Source organism: Meleagris gallopavo, chromosome Z (genome assembly GCF_000146605.3).
Source record: "Meleagris gallopavo isolate NT-WF06-2002-E0010 breed Aviagen turkey brand Nicholas breeding stock chromosome Z, Turkey_5.1, whole genome shotgun sequence".
NCBI lineage: Eukaryota > Metazoa > Chordata > Aves > Galliformes > Phasianidae > Meleagris > Meleagris gallopavo.
The window spans coordinates 15,128,532-15,135,333 of record NC_015041.2 but is presented as its reverse complement, the minus strand read 5'-3'; the positions used below and the strand labels follow the sequence as shown (position 1 = coordinate 15,135,333).

General features: G+C 40.9%; 1 long non-coding RNA gene across 1 annotated transcript; it reads left to right on the top strand.

Annotated features, from left to right (window-relative positions):
- Positions 1 to 4,911: 4,911 nt before the first annotated feature.
- LOC109363909 lies at positions 4,912 to 5,632 on the top strand. The gene is made up of 2 exons (XR_002109804.2): positions 4,912 to 5,333; positions 5,469 to 5,632. It is a non-coding gene; the product is annotated as an uncharacterized LOC109363909 (long non-coding RNA).
- The last annotated feature ends 1,170 nt before the right edge of the window (positions 5,633 to 6,802 follow it).

Sequence of the window (6,802 nt, the reverse complement as noted above, 5' to 3'; positions counted from 1 at the left end):
GAAAGGAAATCTGGTTCTCATTGTACATTAATCAGTGCATCTTCCTGGATTTTACTTTACATACAACACATCTGAAACTGGCATCTGCTATTTTTAATGCAGTAATATTTATGTTTATTTCAGATATTGAGCAGCCAGGAAGCCCTTCTGTTCAGATAAAGGAAAGTCTACAGTGACCTTCTGAGAGGTTGGCAGCTCACATTGATTTTACATTGGAGTCTCACACAGAACTCATTTGACTGCTCAGCTATGTTCCCTGCAATGGGAGAAAGTGAAGCTGGAAATTAGTGAGGCCAGCATTGCACAGAACTGCTACACACCCCTGCACAGTGCAGTGCAATCTAGCTCTGTCCTAGGCTGCAAACCCAGTGCCTGTTAAGCCAACCTTCTATTCCTGCTTACAGACCCTTCCAGGATATCCTTGTCCTATATGGTCATTTGCCTTCAAGAACACCTGATTCTTGGTTCTTATCCACATGGGAAGATGTGGGGTCAAATGCTGTGGTTCCGTCCTATGAAGAAACCAATGCTGGGAGACACTTATGTCCTTGACATAGCACAAGGGCACAGGCTGCCTATCAGGTTCAGGAAAAGGAAGATCTAGAAAATTCAGTAGGAGGTAAAAGCAATCTCTCAAAATAGCAGGGCATATCATTTCATATGATTAGACCACCATTCCTGGCAATTTCCTCTGAATGTTTACCACTCAGAATGCTGGAAAACAAAAGTTCCTTGTTTATCACATATAGTTGTTTAGCTCTAGCTTCCTGCCACAGAAATATTTGTTGTCTGGATTTATTTTGAAAGCAATGTTGTCCAAACTTTCTGCATAGTTGTTTTGGTTCATATCTTGGTTAAAATTACTACGGTGATATCTGTTTTGATTAATATTTCTTGACATATGCATCATTTGATTCCAGTTACACAAATGAGAAGCATGAAAGCAGTAACCCTAATAAATAAAAAGTAAAGTAAATCCAATTTCAATCAATGTGCTCTGTGTTAGAACTCTCCATGACTCCTGCAGTCAAAAGGGGAAGAGGAATTCTTTGGGTCGTTGTAAAGTGGACCAGCAGAAGGTCCAAAGTGGAAAAGAGAAATTTTAGCCTACACAAGTCCATCTGTACTTGTTTGGTGACTCAGAAAGCCTTTAGAATCTGCCAGTTCAGTTAACACGCCATTTTTTTTCAGAAATGCAGGGAACCGTACAAAACTATTATTATAATTTTTATATTTTAGAGTGCTATGGTTCTGGATGGTTCTCTTTTGTATGAAATGATACACTATACTCTGAAACCACAGATGTTTCATGCAGGTGCTAGCTAAAGGAGGCTATGCTGCAATATTTTACATAGACTGTTCTGCTGTCCTTTGAAAAAATTATTTTATTATAGTAAACTACTTATGAGTTGCTAAATACTGGCTAACTACCACAACAACATTTTAAAAGTTTCATGCTTGTTCCTGTCACTCCCAAGAACTCTGAAGAAATGTTTCTGTAAAGAGGATGCTTGGCAGATCTATCAAACACATTCTTTAAACATTCATCCAATTGTATGAATGCATGCTCAGATCAAAGCTTTGGGAAAAGGGAATGAATGAATTTTTAAAAGTGCTGGAAACACCTGAGAACCAGTTATTTTGGAGTGTCATGTCTGAAAACACGCCAGTTGTTTTTCAGTTAAGTTGATGGTATGAAGACACACCATGTAGATTAAAATACTACAGAAGTTTTGACTTAAAACAGTACACACTTGAACTCTGCCTTTAAACCATTGACTGAAACTACATCAACCAACTTCGTCTACTTCATGGGATGTGGTGGATCCAGAGCACCGGCTTCTGAAGTTCTACACATACCAAAAGGAGAAATAATGAGTCCTTAGTGGTAGGGATGTGTTTGAGTATTTTTAACAGTCATTGAGTCTTAGTCTGGTACAATCATTTCGCAGCCGTCTTTTTGAACTTGCCTCTAAAGGCGATAGCTTCTGCAGTATAAACTCATCCTCTTGGGGGATTTGCGTTTAAGCCACAAAACGCAAGAAAGCAAAATAATTCCACTTTCACTCACTGGCCCTACTCTACACACTGAGCTCTGCTGGGATGGAGTTAAAACATCAGATATTGGAGTGTTCTGGTTTTAATCCCAGCTACAGATCAGCAAGGCTGCATTGCTTCAAATCCCTGCACACTGAATGGCACTTGAAATCCTTTCCAGCTCATGACCCTTCCCTTAATGGGAACTCAGCCAGTCCCTTTATTTCAGTTGTTTTAATTGCACAGACTCTTATGATGTTGTGCTTTGGGTTTTTTTTCCTTGAAGAGGAACAGAACTCTTAGAAATTTTGCACACACACATATATATATAAAACATATTTGTTGTTATTTGAGGAACCCTTAAGGCACACATGCACTCACAATTCAGTGCATGCTCCACAGACAATGGGTAGAAAATTATGTATCCTTTATTCATAAGATAAAGAGCTCTTCTCTGTCTCTGGCGATTTGCATTCACAAAGCAGCAGATTAAGGGTGATCCTTTTTTTAGACATGTCTTGCTTTGGACTGTTGTTTGCTGGATGTCTGTTGATTGCTAAGGATATGTAGGCATATCTATTGCTGCTTTCCTTTTTGAAAGAAACTAAGAATTTTGCTGGCATCTCAGTTGCTTAAAACTCTTTTGAGTGCCATAACATGTTGCTGGACTTACTGAGATGTACAAGAGTTTAGATAGTATTTGTACATTGGCTGCTGTACAGCATGTGGCAGCTGCAAAAATATCTTAGAGATTAGGCTGTTGATGTAATAACACAACATTTTGAAGCCCTAGGATACTGTCACATTGGGATTGGTTTTACTCTTATAGACCCTCTCAATAGGTCTACCAAGTAAAACATAATTGCTTATGGTTGTCCATGTTTCTGGAATTATGCTGAACAAGGGCTCCAGATCCAAATGATCTCAGTGGTAATCTGGCTGATGGCAGAACAGGATTGGGTTGGACCCTTGATTTCCAATAAAACATTGTTTAAAAAAACCAAACACTAAGAATGAAAACAATAAAATTAAAAATCTTGCTAAATTTGAATTTCATGGGAAGCATCTGCCATGATTAAGAGTTACAGTTTGGGCTCATCTGAGTTTATTTTACATCTGCTTCCCTATTCTGCACTCCTGTTTCAATTATGTCCATGCAGTTACAAGGTGTAAGGATGTACAAATAGAACAGAAGGAACATCTACAGTTTCTCATTAATTTTTAAGGATCTTAATATCCTTTTGACCAGGCTATTTTAACAATCTTGTTAAAGCTCTATATTCCCTCAAAAAACCCTAGAATTTTACAAGAAGATATGCAAACAGCTGTTGTTTACAAGTGCTGAGTCCTATCAGATACAGTTAAGATAAACAGTACATTATTGCTTGATCTGCAAAATGGGCAAGATATGTTTTCTCAGTTACTGTATCAGGTTGTCCAGGTGCAATGTGATTAGCTGTACACTATAAAAATATTTTGCACACTGTCTTCTATTTGCAAATTTGTAAATTCTATTTGTATATAATTTTTCTTAAAATCTTCGGGATTTAGCAAAGGTTTCTCTTTTTGTATTCCCAGTGAAGTAGGAAGAAAGGAAGTAGGAATAAAGGACAGTGAAATTCTGCAGTGTGAATTCAAACCTAGAAAAGTGAAGAGTTTATTTTGAATTCTAGTGCGATGAAATAAACATACAGAATACAAGAATCATAGTATCATAGAATCAGCAAGGTTGGAAAAGACCCACAAGATCACCCAGTCCAATCATCCATCCATCACCAATGGTTCTCAGTAACCAGTGATTCTCACTAAATCATGTCTTTTACTTAATCATCACAACGTCCAAATGTTCCTTGAACACTTCTATGGTTAGTGACTCCACCACCTCCCTGGCCAGCCCATTCCAGTGCCTGACCACACTTTCAGAGAAGGGGCATTTCCTAATGTCCAGCCTGCATCTCTCCTGGCACAGTTTGAAGCCACTCCCTCTAGTCCTATCACCAGTTGTTCTCTTGTTACATGAGAGAAGAGGCCGATCCCCAGCTCACTACAACCTCCCTTCAGGTAGTTACGGAGAGCAATAAGGTCTCCCCTGAGCCTCCTCTTCTCCAGACTGAACAATCCCAGCTCCTTCAGCCACTCCTCATAAGGCCTGTGCTCCAGACCCCTCACCAGCTTTGTCGCCCTTCTTTGAACCCGCTCCAGGGCCTCACTGTCTTTCTTGCAGTGAGGGGCCCAAAACTGCACACAGTACTCGAGGTGCGGCCTCACCAGAGCTGAGTAGTGGGGGACAATCACTTCCCTGCTGCTGCTGGCAACACTGTTTCTAATGCAAGCCAGGATGCCATTGTCCTTCTTGGCCACCTGGGCACACTGCTGGCTCATGTTCAGCTGAGCACCAATCAATACCCCCAGATCCATTTTCTCTACACAGTCTTCCAGCCACTCTGCCCCAAGCCTGTAACGTTGCCTGGGGTTGTTGTGGCCAAAGTGCAGGACCCGGCATTTGGCCTTGTTGAACCTCATCCCATTGGCTTCCGCCAGCTATCCAGCCTGTCCAGATCCCTCTGTAGGGCCTCGCTACCCCCAGGCAGATCGACACTTCCAGCCAACTTGGTGCCATCTGCAAACTTACTGAGGGTGCACTCAATGCCCTCATCCAGGTCGTCAGTAAAGATACTGAAGAGGACAGGCCCCAGCACCGACTCCTGGGGAACACCGCTTGTGACCAATCATCAGCTGCATTTAACTCCATTCACCAACACTCTCTGGGCCCAACTCTCCAGCCATTTCCTTACCCAGCCAAGAGTGTACCTGTCCAAGTTAAGAGAGCTTGCTAGAGCAGTTATTAACACTCTGAATTGCTTTATTTGCACAGTGTTCTTCCATTTGTTTCATTCTAATCTCTCTGCATTTCTGGTGTTCACAGTCAGTAAATACAAAATACAGAAAATAAGCAGAAGATAATTCAGAGAGATGGCAAAGGATGAAATAAGAAAACATGGAGAGATTGATGTAAGTCACTACAAGCGATCAGACTACATGTGGTCTGCTGGTAGCATAGAGATGTTCATGTCTCTAACTCCAGACAGGAGAAAGCCTTGATTTGGACAAAAAATAGAAACTGTCTGATGAATGCTCATAGCTTTCAGGTGAAAAGTAAAAGTCCTGGGCCTGAGCTCTGTTTCCTCACATAACTCTGATGGTGACAAGGTACAAGAAAGTCAGCTTGAGTAGTTCCTTTGTGTCATCATCAGTTTCAGCTGACATCAACCACCCCTGCAACCACCCCTCCCCTGGTGAGTGGCTCTCCTTCATGCCCCACTGCTTTCCTTCTGCTGATGTGCAAATTTTCGTGGCTGTGCTGCATCCAGTCAGGGAACTGATCTGGGTGAAAATTAACCTTTGCTTTTGTTGTCTCTTCCCTGGTTCAGTGCACAGTCCCATGATCTACTGAGAGAGAGTCCAGGGAGGGAGGAAGTAGCCAAGGATGCTGTGCTGAGGGACAAGGAGAGAAACTACGGTCAACACAAGCATTTCTAGCCAGAGTGAATTTCTACTTCAGGAAAAAAAAATGCAATAAAGGTGTTTTTGTCATAATCAGATGGGGGCACTGATCAGAAAGTGAAACTTTTTATTTCTAGATGTTTTTGATGAATCATGCTCACATCATGTTCTTAAATATTTGAAGTTTCTGAAAAGACAACAGGCTAAAATATGGAAGGAAGTAAGGAAGGCATAGGAGTTAATAGGAAATTGACAGAAAAAGTAAGATAGAGGAAGGAAAAACAACTAAGTTAAGCATAGGGTTGAACAGAAAGGAAATAATATGAAGCAGTGAGTAGATAACAGAATGCCACGAGAAAAAAAACAGGAAGAATAATACCAGGATAAAACTGACAGGAAAAATGGGAAGCTCCAAAATGAAGTGGAAAAACGTCATTGTGGAGACATCTTTGAGCACTCGTAAACAAAAACAGATAAAAATATGAAACGTTGAGATACTGGTGGAAGCATGTCAAGCTTTCATTTTTTGTATTCACACTACCATAATGGAGGAAAATGCTGCTATTCCAGTGGCTTTTACATACCATCATTTTTTTTCTTTTAGCTGTATTTCCTTTGCATACTTCTGAGAGCTACAGTTAGCTTTTGACAGGGTCAGCATCATTCAGACTGCAACATCATATAAGCAATAGAAAGATTTTTCAATTCCCACCTCAATGAGCATTTAATATAGTCATTAAGCTGTCAAGCCTCACCCTGCCAATGAGGGCTTGGGACATTCCTGGGAACATGAACCCTGTAGAAGAAACAGTAGTCATCCCCTTGCAAAATCTGTTTATATATATACACATCAGAGCAGCTCGAGGGAGAAGCCAGATTCCTTCAGGTCTGCCATCAGCAATGAACTTAAATGAGCAAACACAGGATGCTTCACATTCACTTTGCCTGGAGACAGGAACTGCTTCACATTTGCTGAGGCCATGGTCTCCTCTGCAAAACTGATCTGAAAGCACATTTCTGGGAAAGAAGTGCACAAGGTGCATTAGGTGCGTATGAAAGGTTGTCCTTTGGTCTGAGGTGAAGTTCAGGACAGATCACTCTTTTGAAAGAAAATGTGGGGAAGAGACATGCACACGTTGACTGGCAGTTTGATGCATGGAAACTGTAATGACATAAGCCTTTGTTCCCAAGGAGTTGATAGGTGACAGATGTTGGAAATGAATAGATTTCCCAAGAGGAAATAAAATAAATGGTGAAGGAA